This window comes from Meriones unguiculatus, chromosome 3 (genome assembly GCF_030254825.1).
Source record: "Meriones unguiculatus strain TT.TT164.6M chromosome 3, Bangor_MerUng_6.1, whole genome shotgun sequence".
Taxonomy (NCBI): Eukaryota; Metazoa; Chordata; class Mammalia; order Rodentia; family Muridae; genus Meriones; species Meriones unguiculatus.
Genome location: NC_083351.1, coordinates 103,898,468 through 103,910,989, shown reverse-complemented (window position 1 = coordinate 103,910,989; position 12,522 = coordinate 103,898,468). Strand labels below are relative to the sequence as shown.

The following is a 12,522-nucleotide window of genomic DNA, read 5'->3' as shown; positions in this document are numbered from 1 at the left end:
ATGACATGATTTAAGAACAAGGAAAATTGTGTTTCTGTGGGTTCACCTCCATATTTACTCTCAGCCTGACTCTCATTTTCCAGTGTCTCATAGTCTGGAGGGGAAGTGCGGTCTAGTGGTCAGAAAAACAATTTAGGAAACTAGAGTTGTGGCTTCTATTCCTGTCTGATTCCCTGAGTCACTGTAAAATGCTAGAGAGTCGTTTAACCATAATGAGACTCAGTTTACCCATATTTCACTATCTAAAGATGGGGCTCAAAAATAATCAGACCCTTTGACAATATAAAATTAAATATGAAGTTGGCTCTAAACAGAAACAGCATGGCATGGATACAAAGCCACATGAGTCCATAACAAGGATGTCAGAGAAATATGGATCCTATAATTCATGCATCAAATGAAAGTCATCAGAGATACTTCCAGTAAGTATTGGTTCAGATGATGATGGGTGATAGATGCTGGCTGTGATTACATCTGGAAAACTACTTATGATGGGCAAGAAATCTCAGAACCAGGAACCCAGAGAAGAAAAGCACTATCACTTTAGGGGGCTTTTTTCTAGTCTTCAGAAAAATTTAACTAAGCAGGAGGACCCCAGGTTCACTTGGGTTCATACTCTGAGATATAACAGGACCATCCTGAGGGTGCATATTTGGTTGGTTCCTTACATTTTTTTTCCTTCCTCAAGAAGAGAGGGAGTGCATGCAAACCCTTTCGAATCAAATGAGGCAGTTCTGCACACCAGTTAGTGCTGCAGACAGACTCATTTTTATTCCACTGCATGATCTCCTGGCTGGTTAGCTGGCTGGCATTTAGAGCTAAAAGTCACCCAGGAGAAGAGAACAGAGCTGTCCTCAGAATTCACTGTTTGGCTCTGAAGTCAGGGTCATTGTGTTAGGAGCTGTGGCCTTCCCATGACAGAGCCTGATGAACTGGTAGCACACTCTACTTCTGACACTAAAATTAGTATTGCTACCATAGACTAACATATCTTTCCTAAGAATACACTAATTGCCAGCTACAAAGCTACACATGACCTCATCTACCTCTCCTTCAAATGTGATAAAGTAAGGCTTATTATCTTCATTTTATAAACAGGAACTCTTGGATTGAGAAGTAAGACCACAGAGAATTGAAACCTAAGGCTGAGTTCTGAGGTCATGATCTTGGCATTAAAAGTGGAAAATCAACGACTAGTTCAGATTCATTTTAAATGGAGCAAAGTATGTCAATTCAGAGCAGACTAGTCTCCTGTTTCATCTCTGTTGTGGATGTAGGTTGTAATTTTGGGTGACAACAAAGACAGTTTGCTGTTGCTCTTTGCTGATTAACAATAGTTCAACTAGGAGCTTCCTCCAGCAGCTGTTAGGGGGAAACAGGACCTGACACTCATATGCCTTCTGTTCCAAGAAGTAGACAGGGCAGTGTCCATGGCCTGCAGGGGTTGTGCTGTGTCCCCAACTGGCAAGGCTGGTCTTAGGCTCAAAGGGCAGTTGAAAAGCAGGGATGATGCCCATTGCTATACACAGTGAACCAATCTCAGATAAAAATAAGAAAACAATAATTTAGGACATTAAAGATTTTGCAGGTACAGATTCGCATAAAAGAAGAGAAAGAGAAGTTACTCTGCTACTTTACTTCACAGCAGTGAAACCCTGTATCCCACAGACAGTGGAGGAAGAGCCTACTGAGGATCAGTCATAACCATTCGTCTTTCCTGAAATCATCATGAGAGCCAGGACATAAGGATCAATGAGTCAAAGTGCCCACGAAAAAAAAGACACATCCAGGAAGAAGGCAACCTCCCACTATATGGGAACTTTCATAGCCAGGAGAGTATGAATGGAAAAGTCCCTAAGAGCTGAAAGGAAAGTAAAGAACCATAAAGCAAAGTTGTTATCTTTATTGTGAACACTTTGCAATTTAGACTTTGAGATACTGGAGCATGAGGAATCAGGGGTATAGTTCAGTGGTAGGCACTTACTTAGCATTCACAAGGCCCTGTGTCTAAATATGTTACTGAAGGGGAAATAAAACCATAGAATGTGGGAAGAATGTTGTAGATGAGGCCCCAACTGTACATTCTGGAAAGAAAAGAGGACATTATTAATTACTCCAAGAACAACAATAAGTCATTCCAGGTAAACTATGTCATGGAATCACCTACACTATGGAGAAATGTGTGATTTAAGAAGAGTAGAGAAACCTAGGTGATGGTAACATTGATACATGCATAAAAACACATATGTGCACACAAAACAGATAAGAATAAAGGGGGTACTGTAAGGGAGTATGCTAAGGAAATTAGCTAACATAGGGCTGACACTGATCATTAAATTGGCATACAGGCAAAGTATAGAGGAAAAGGCATTAATGTCTCAGAAATACTGGAAATTTCTATCGGCTGCTCGTGTCATCAGGCAGCTGCCTGAATTCAACTTCCTTATTGACAATTTCATTTTTCAGAATGTAAAGAAGTGGCCAAGACTGCTGCTACTACAGACATAATTCTCTCTCATAATGGAGAACTTCTAGGGGTTGCCATTTGTGTCTCACTGTAGATCCCATGAGTTTCTAAAAAAAAAAAAAAAAAAGCAGTAGAATAGTTCAGGCCAAGGTGGCTCCAGGGGTGAGGAGAAAACCATGAAAAGGAAAATCAGATAGTCATGACCTCTGCAAACTCAAGGGAACAAGACTAAAGAGACACAGAGTCAGAAATGCAAAAAGCAAGACAAGATAAAGCTGGATCTGAAACAATAAAGGCATGAAGGAGGCTACTAAGGTGGGACATCCTTCGACACGTCCCCTTCTTAGAGAATTTTTCACACTCAGCACAGAGACAGGAGGAATCAAGTGGAAGCCCAATAGACTGTTTCTGTTTCCTCCTGTTTTGTTGTTCCTTCCTGTATTTTCATCTTTCTTTCTTTCTTTCCTTCTCTTTTTTTTTTTTTTTTTTTTTTTTTTTTTTTTGAGACAGGATCTCCTGTCTTGTGTGTGGCTGAGACTGGCCTTGAACTCTTCATTCTTCTGTCTCCACCTTCTGAGTGTTGAGATTACAGGCAGGTACAGCCATACCTGGCTTCTCTTGTTTTGTCTAACTGGGAAGAGTCGAGTCATGACTTCTATAGCCTTCAAGTTATCCAGTAGATATAAAGTTAAAATTCTTAGGGGGAAAAAAAGGCAAACTGAATATTGTCAAGAGAACAGTAAAGATGAAGGTTGCTTTTAATGGAGCTGTTTAATTTGGAGAAGAGACCTTGATGGAGAAGGTACTTCCTGCTTTCCAACATTTGACGAACCTCTCTGAGAAAATAGAATTGTATTGCAGGCATCAAAGAAAAAAAATCAGACAGCCATTCTGACTTTATAGCTACTCATAGATCCTGAAGATGAGTATCCTCTCATCAAAGTTGTATCAAAACATGGCATATCCCTTTCCTGGAGTCAGCTCCTTCCATGGAGCAAATGTGAGTGAGACCTTACCTTGAGGAATGATGTTTTCTTTGCTAAATATTTATATGCAAGCTATCTAGAACTTTCTGTGACTTGCTGTTGTTATTCCAAGTCCATTAGATATATAGATATAGATATATATATATATATAGTCATATATATATGTGTGTGTGTGTGTGTGTGTGTGTGTGTGTTGTAATTCACTAAATCTGGGAGAGGACCATCTCAAATCCTCTTCTGGGCTACAGGCATGATGTGCACATGAGTAACAGCAACAGAGTGGATAAGATTGACAGCTTGCAAGACACTTTTTATCTCTCAGCTTCTAACCTCTTACTTTAAATGGCCAGTCAAACCCCATGGGTCTCCTCATCCAGCCAAGGGCACCTTTCTCACATTATAGAGAAAAGAAGGACAGAATGGTTAAGAACCCAACACTGGAGTCCATATTTCTGATGTGAATCCCAGCTTTACCTCTTACTAGCCTTGTGAGTTTTGAAAAGTATTCTCGTTTCTGAAATAAGGGAGATGTTAGTAGTATCTACCTCCCAATACTATGAAAATTAAATAAGGTCATTATGAGTGTTCATCCTATTATATCATAAGATTCAATGTATTTTAACTCATTGTGTTAAGTAAAAGTCACTGTGAAGCACAGTTGATTTAATCTACAACGTCTGCATTTACGCCATTAGTGGTTTTGATTGAGTTGAAAATGAGATCAAGGGTAGAGCATTTTCTGAACATCAGAAAGATATTGAGTAAAAAAAAACTAGTGATTTTTATTATAAACTTTTCAGAGAACTGAGCCCTCAGATATGACTTTGATTTGTTGCTTGGCATGGCAACAAGTCTATGATGACAGAAAACCTTTCTGCTCTCAGGATCAACAGCCAAGCTCTTGCCATATGGACCACAGAGATTGCCTCACTGTGAAGAGGATGCTATAGACGGGAACAGCTATGAGCATTTTCTCAGCTTTTTGACATGACAGGAAATTAATGAATTACTTCAGATCTAACCCATTAAGCAGATTATGAAGCAAAAATTAAATGGATTTGTTTTGCCCAATTTTCTAAACCTTGGGTTTCTTTTTAAAGTCAGTTCAAAAGCTGAGTGTTGTAATACACTCCAGAAGTATCAGCACTTGAGAGCTGAAGGAAGAAGGATCAGGTATTCAAGGTAATTCTTTGCTATGCAGTTAGTTCAAGGCCAATTTGAGCTACATGGGACCCTGTTTCAAGGTGAGAAGGGTCTCTGAATCATTGAATAAAGACTATAAATATAACCATATAATGTTCTGGTTTTGAAAAATATTTAAAACCACGTTAAAGGAACCTTACCTTGAGGAATGATGTTTTCTTTGCTAAATATTTATATGCAAGCTATCTAGAACTTTCTGTGACTTGCTGTTGTTATTCCAAGTCCACTGAGTATAATTAAAGTAATTCAGGAAATCTGTGTGCTGTTGCGTTGGTAAAGGTTTGCTACCTGTTCTGTTCTTCAGCATGCCCTTACGACAACTAATGCCTGGTTTGTCACCTATGAAAAGACAAAATGTAACGTGCCATCAGATGTCCCAGTACTATGGCTGTATTTACATAAAATAGAAATAATCCAACAAAATAAAAGACCCTGAAAGAAAATATGGCAATTATTGAGACCATTTAAGTCCAACCCCATCTCAAGTACAGTAGGACATCATCTAAGCAGAGGCATCTGCTAGGAAATGCATTGGGTAAACATCATAGTGCATTTTTGCATAAACCAAAACAATATGGAACACATACATGCACACCGAGAGAGAGAGAGACACACACACATACGCACAGAGCGAGAGTATAGCCTACTTCTTCTCATTACATAATAAACAAAACATGAGATTAGATCTAGTACAATAGAAAATGATGCACGGGGAAAGGCAATAAATGTGGATATATGAGGCTGTTGGCTGTTGGCATAACACAGTGTACCCTTTTACAATTAACTTTCTTATTAATAGAAGGAATACATCCTAACAATTAAAAGGCATAGTAAATACATAAACATTAACAGTCATTTGTAAAAATAAGCCCTGTACTCTCATGCAACTGTCAGTGCAGTGGGTTTGCTTATCCCAGTGTCTCCAGAAACATGAGTGTGCTATGAACTAAAACTATGATGTCTCCAAGTGGCAAAAATTTTCTGCAGCCATGTGTGTGTGTGCGTGTGTGTGTGTGTGTGTGTGTGTGCGTGCACGTGTGCGCGCCCATGATGGCTTGGAATTGGCAATGTGACATCATTAGATATACCTGGGAAGGGAGTCTCAATGAGAGGTTGTCTAGATTATATTAGTCAGTGGGTTTGTCCGTGGAGGATTCTTGAAGTGGAAAGACCCACCCAATGTGGGTGGACTGTAAAGGAATGGGCAAATCAGCTGAGCTCTGGGACTCTTGCATTAATTCATTGCTATGTGCTCTCAAATGTGGATATGATATGACTAGCTCCTTCAAGTTCTGTCACCCTGACTTCCCAGAAATGATGGACTGTAACCCAGAACTGTAGCCAAGTATATCTCTTATCCCTTAAATTGTTTTTGTGAGTGTATTTAATCACAGAAACTAAAAATAAAACCAAGACATCATTGTCTAAGAAGTCATTATTCAGATTATGACCATGCAAATAGAAAATTTCACTTTCAAGAATTGGTTACAGAAAAAGTAATAGCTAACTGTATGAATGTATATGTACCAAATTTGAAATTTGTTGTAAAAGTGTTTGGTCTTCCATTTTCTCTGTCTTTCCAGGGACCACTGATTTCTCTGAATAGTGACCATAATAGATTGTGTTCATTGCCAAACTCCCTGCTTTAGTCGTCTCTAGTCGTCCTCTGTTGACAGATGATGTTGTCCTTTGTCAATTTCATTCCTATTTGAGGATTATTCAATGGTGCTAGGGAGTTGCCTCTGAGAAGCTGGTGTCACTTATAGAGAGTAGAACATGTGCAACTTCTGTATCAACTTTGAATGGCAACATGTGCCTAGCTCAATAGGTGTCATGTTTCAATCATGAAAGTCATATGACATGATATCTTTTAAATGTTTCAAGCATGAAAGAAACATTGGTGCGTGTGTTTGTGTATGTGTATGTGTATGCATGCATTCAGATGCCATATTTGAGGCATCTGACAATAGGAGTAGGACGTTGTACTCACTAGGCAAGGACTCAATCACTGAGCTATACTGCCTCTTCCCATAAAGAAATATATTTACACTAAAAATCAGCAAATACTATAAATCAGTCCCTTGTTAAATATTTGCAAGGAAACTACATTTTTATTGTAGCACTGTTCTCAGCCATAGGCATATGAGTCATTGTAGACAGCGACATGAGAACAAGTGGCCCACATCACTGATATGCAATTATAGAATCCAGTATGTGTTTGACATGATCCCTCTGACACAGCTCCACCTAACACCCATCCCATTAGCCAAATCCTACCATGAAACAGGATGATGATACAGAGCAAAAGGGCCCGTGTCAATCAGCAAGAAGGTATGACATGAACAGGAGCAGCTTTCCAGTCCAGTTTGGGAGTTGTCTGTTTTGTAGCCTAATCTTGTTTCCTCTGTCCAGCTGTGTGTACTCTTGCCTCAGATAAGTATCATTACGTCCCTGGACCTCATTTTTCTCATCTCTAAAATGAAGACGCTGAAGGTGCTCCTATAATGAAAACAATCTCAGATGAAGCTATGAGACCGGCACTCTGTGACAATGAGTCTCTTTGAACTCTACTTTTATTTCTCTGTAAAGTGAAATGAAAAGATGGAACCAGTTAACTTTTAACTCTTTAAACTGTTAACAGTCTTGTTGAGAGATTCCTGCTGATAAAAACACAGACCATAAATATTTTAAACCAGAGCTTCTTTCTCAAAGCTGAATGTGAAATGTGATGATTCACCAGAAAACCTTCTTGTAACATGGACTCAGATTAAGTAGCTGTGGGATGCCCTAGAGTTCAACACTTGTGAGTTCTCAGGCGACGTGATGCCATGGCTGGTGGGACACACCAAGGCTTCTCTGGGGTGAATGAGATCCTTTATTCAAGTAGGAACACTCTTTGACTGCTATCAGGATGGGGCTAAATTTTGAAGCAATCACACAGAAGAACGAATAGGACAAAAATGTCATGTATTGGAAGCTTAAGACGTCAGTTCTTCAATCCCTCCCCCTCATTCCTTGAAACAGTAATTAACTTACAATGATAATAAGTTCGTTCTTGATCTTAAGAAAACATCACAGAGGAGGTCAGTGCTTTGCTCTGCTTCATCACCTGATTAGTGCTACCAGAATCATTATGGGACAAAGCAGCTTCATTCAGAGGATGGTATCATCAAACTCAGCAGAGCATTCAGGATCCCCAGTCATGTGACAACATTTCCAGCAGCTGCCTCCAGTTCTGTGGCACACAGACAGGTCAGAATGTCACAGGAAAAGGTAAATTAAATACTGAATGGAGGAAAAGTGTGTCAGAGAAAACATTCGCTCAGTTTTATTTCACAAAAGCCAATGAAAACTTGAGATATTCATTGCAAACAAGTTCTTGTATCTGTAGTGCTTTGAGCTAACACTGTTACTCACCATCCTCTTTCTGAGGATCATCAGTGCTCTCTGAACTTGTCACCACTCTCCAGTCAAGTAGGATCAGCAGAAGTGTGATCCTGTGTGCGTAGAAAGAGCATAAGTTGAAGAACCAGGTTACACTTTACACAAGCTGGCACATTGGAAGCCACAGAGACCTGTGTAGTTTTAGTCAAAAAGCAGCAGGAAAAGCCAACTTTCCAAGTCAAGTCAAAAGACAGAAAAAAGCTGATCTTCCAGCTCAAGAAAGGAAATATTCCATTCCATTTCAACAGTGGGGAGGGGGAGAAGTTAGGGTCTGTACTGTCCATTCAAACAGTGGGAGTGGGCGCTAGGGTGTGTATGGTCAGTACACATGCTTAAATGTCTTGCCCCTAGGAGATGCCAATTCCTTCTTTCCCAGCAGTTACCTGCAGTTCTTTTTCAAGAAGTAGAACTAAGAATTTTCCCCTCCATATTAGCCTGACAATTGATATTGCTGTCATTCCAGACTTGCTCATGCAGCCTTTCCTAGGAGAGCTGTTTCACAATGGACTTACTGGTATACTGGCTCTTACAATCTTTGTGTCCTCTCTTCCATAATGTTCCCTGAAGCACAGATGCAGGAGCTGTGATGTAGATGAATCTGTTGGAGCTGGTCTTCTCCACAATCTGCATCCTGTCCAGTTGTGGCTTTCTCTGGAAGCAGTAGCTGGTGCAACAATGCAAGGGAAGAAATTAAAGGAAGACAATAGAGTAAGAAGTCAAATTATCACAGTCTACATATGATATGATACTATATGTAAGAGATCCCAAAAGTCCCACCAGAAAACCTCTAAAAAAAGACTTTCAGCAAAGTGGCAGAGTACAGTATCAACATATAAAACTTTTCAGCCTTTCTGTACATGAACAACAAATACTCTGAGAAAGAGAACATGAACACACTCTCATCTACAGAAGCATCAAAGACAATAAAATATCTTGGAATAATACAACCAAGGAGATGAAAGACTTCTACAACAAAAACTTCAAACCTCTGAATTAAGAAATTGAGACACTAGAAAACAGAAAAACTCCCCATGTTTCTGGAGCAGCAGAATGTATACAGTCAAAATGAGCAATGTGCCAAAAGCTATTTACAGATTCAATACAATCCCAATCATACACATACCATACTACATATAAACAGAAAAAAATTCCCAAATTCATATAGAACTAGAGAAAGCTCCCAGATAACCAAAGAAATCCTGAGCAAGAAGATTAATACTAAGCAGGTTGCTATTTTAAACTTCAACATATATTATAGCACTATAATCACAAAAACAATACAGTACTGGCTCAAAAATAAACATGCAGACCAATAGAATAAAATAGAAGACTCAATTATGAGTACTTGTAACTATAGCTGACTGATACTTGACAAAGAGGCAAAAAGCACACACAAAAATAGCGTCATCAATAAATAGTACTGAGAAAACTAGCCGTCCATAAGAAGAAGAGTAAAACCAGACTCGTATCTCTCACCATGCACAAACATCTTGTTCAAATAATCAAAGGTCTCAATTTGAAACCTAAAAGTGCTAAAACTGCTCTAAGAAAACAAGGCACTGTCTGACAAGAAATATATAGGTATAGGAAGAACTTTCTGAACAGGACTCAATTTGCCAAGAAATCAAGGCCAGCAATTGACAACTGGGACCTCATAAAACTATAAAGCTTCTATACAGCTAAGGGAGCAATCAATCAAGTGAAGAAGAATAGGAAATAATCTATTCCAGTGTGATGGTTTGAATGAAAATGGTCCTTATAGGAATGGCACTATCAGTGTGGCCTTTTTGTAGTAGGCCTTGTCACTTGTGGGTGGGGAGGGGAGGTCTCAAATGCTCAAGCCAGGCTGTGTTTCTCTTTCTTTTCCTGCTGCCTGCTGATCCAGCTGCAGAATTCTCAGCTTCTTATCCAACACCATCTGCCTGTGTGCTGCCATGTTTCCTGCCACGGTGATAATGGATTAAAGTTCTGAACTGTATGCAAGCCTCAGTTAAATGTTTTCCATTATAGGACTTGCCATGGTAAAGGTGTCACTTTACAGCAGTAGAAACCTTAACTAAGACAGACAGCTATATATCTGGCAGGATCAATATGCAGAACATACAAAGAATTAAAAAAAAATAGAGTCAAAAAAAGCAAGTGACCTAATTTTAAAATGGGCTAGGGATTTAAACAGAGACCTCTCAATAAAAGAAAATTTTAAAATAGTTTTTAAAAAGTGCTCTTCCTCTATGAGACTCCTTAAGCTTTGCCCAAAGATCGACCATGAGTCTCAGCATCTGCTTCGATCCCTGTTAGGTGAATCATTTCAGAGGACCCCCTACAGTAGGCTCCCATCTGGTTTCTTCTCTTCCACCACTTTTGGTATCTATCCTATATGCCATTCTGAAGGAGATTTAAGCATCCTCCCTAAGTTGTTCCTTGTTGTTTAGCTTCTTCAGGTCTGTAGATGGCTATCCTATATTATACAGCTAAAATCTGCTTATAAGTGAGTGTAAACCACGTGTGTCTTTTTAGGTCTGGGTTACCTCATTCAGGATAATTTTTTTCTAGTTCCATCCATTTGCCTGCAAATTTCATGATTTCCTTGTTTTTAATAGCTGAGTAGTATTCCATTGTACAGTTGTACCACAATTTCTGTATCCAGTCCTCCATTGAGGGATATCTAGAAGGAGGTACATGGAGGGGACAGGAGCCCTACAAGGAGACCAACAAAACTAAAAGATCTGAGCCCAGGAGCTCCTGCAGAGACTGATGCGCCAAGGGAGGACCATGCATGGAGCCAACCTAGACCCCCTGCTCAGATGTGGCCAATTGGCAGCCCAGTCTCGACATGGATCTCCGAGTGAGGGGCAGAGGCTGCCTCTATCATGAACTCAGCTGACTGCTCTTTGATCACTCACTCCTCATGATGCGGCCTTGCCAGGCTACCAAGGAAGAGGATCCAGGCAAGATCCTGGTAAGACTTAACAAGCTATGGGCAGATGGTAATAGTGGAAAACTCCCCCTTTCAGTGGACTAAGGGAAAAGGATGGGGGGAAGAGAGAGGAAGGATGGAACCAGGGGGAGTTGAGGGAGGGAGTTTCAATAGGTGTATATAATGAATAAATTGTAAGAAAAAAATTAAAATTAAAAAAAGAAGCACTGATAAAAAAATTTTTATTTCTTTTTTTTAATTTTTTATTTAACTTTTATTAATTACACTTTATTCATTTGGTATCCCCCCATAAGCCCCTCCATCCTCCCCTCCCAATCCCACACTTCCTCCCCTTTCTGCATGCATGCCCCTCCCCAAGTCCACTGATAGGGGAGGTTCTCCTCTCCTTCTTTCTGATCTTAGTCTATCAGTTCTCATCATAAGTGGCTGCATTGTCATCTTCTGTGGCCTGGTAAGGCCCATCCCCCCTCAGGGGGAGGTGATCAAAGAGCAGAGGCAGTCCCTCTTCTTCTTATTATGTAACCCACTTGGACACTGAACTGCCATGGGCTACATCTGTGCAGAGGTTCTAGGTTATCTCCATGAATAGTCCTTGGTTGGAGTATGAGTCTTTGGGAAGTTCCCTGTGTTCAAATTTTCCTGTTCTGTTGCTCTCCTTGTGGAGTTCCTGTCCTCTCAAGCTCTTGCTATTTTCCACTTCTTACATAAAATTCCATTCACTCTGCCCGACAGTTGGCCATCAGGCTCAGCATCTGCTTTGATAGTCTGCAGGGCAGAGGCTTTCAGAGGCCCTCTGTGGCAGGTTCCTAGGTTGTTTCCTGTTTTCTTCTGGCTTTCAGAGGCCCTCTGTAGCAGGTTCCTAGGTTGTTTCCTGTTTTCTTCTTCTTCTGATGTCCATCCTCTTTGCCTTTCAGGATGGGGATTAAGCATTTTAGTTAGGCTCCTCTCTTTTGCTTAGTTTGTTTAGATGTACAGATTTTAGCGGGTTTATCCTATGTTGTATGTTTATATGAGTGAGTATATACCGTGTGTGTCTTTTGCTTCTGGGATAGCTCACTCAGGATGATCCTTTCCAGGTCCCACCATTTACCTGCAAATTTCATGATTTCCTTATTTTTCATTGCTGAGTAATACTCCATTGTATAGATGTACCACAATTTCTGCATCCATTCTTCAGCTGAGGGGCATCTGGGCTGTTTCCAGCTTCTGGCTATTACAAATAAAGCTGCTACAAACATGGTTGAGCAAATGTCCTTTCTGTGTACTTGAGCCTCTTTTTGATCTATGCCTAGGAGTGGTATGGCTGGTTCTTGAGGAAGAGCTATTCCTAGTTGTCTGAGAAAGCGCCAGATTGATTTCCAGAGTGGTTGTACCAGTTTACATTCCCACCAGTAGTGGAGGAGGGTTCCCCTTTCTCCACAACATCTCCAGCATGTGTTGTCACTTGAGTTTTTGATCTTGGCCATTCTGATGGGTGTGAGGTG

At 40.1% G+C, this 12,522-nt stretch overlaps 1 long non-coding RNA gene across 1 annotated transcript in view; it reads right to left on the bottom strand.

Annotated features, from left to right (window-relative positions):
• Positions 1-4,880: 4,880 nt before the first annotated feature.
• The window catches only part of LOC132653121 (uncharacterized), a 49,431-nt gene continuing 41,789 nt past the window's right edge, over positions 4,881-12,522 (bottom strand). Inside the window, exons 2-6 of the long non-coding RNA XR_009590831.1 lie at positions 8,613-8,764; positions 8,074-8,153; positions 7,693-7,891; positions 6,934-7,155; positions 4,881-4,995 (exon numbers count right to left, since the gene is read on the bottom strand). This is a non-coding gene — a long non-coding RNA (uncharacterized LOC132653121). The remainder of the gene's footprint in view (positions 4,996-6,933; positions 7,156-7,692; positions 7,892-8,073; positions 8,154-8,612; positions 8,765-12,522) is intronic.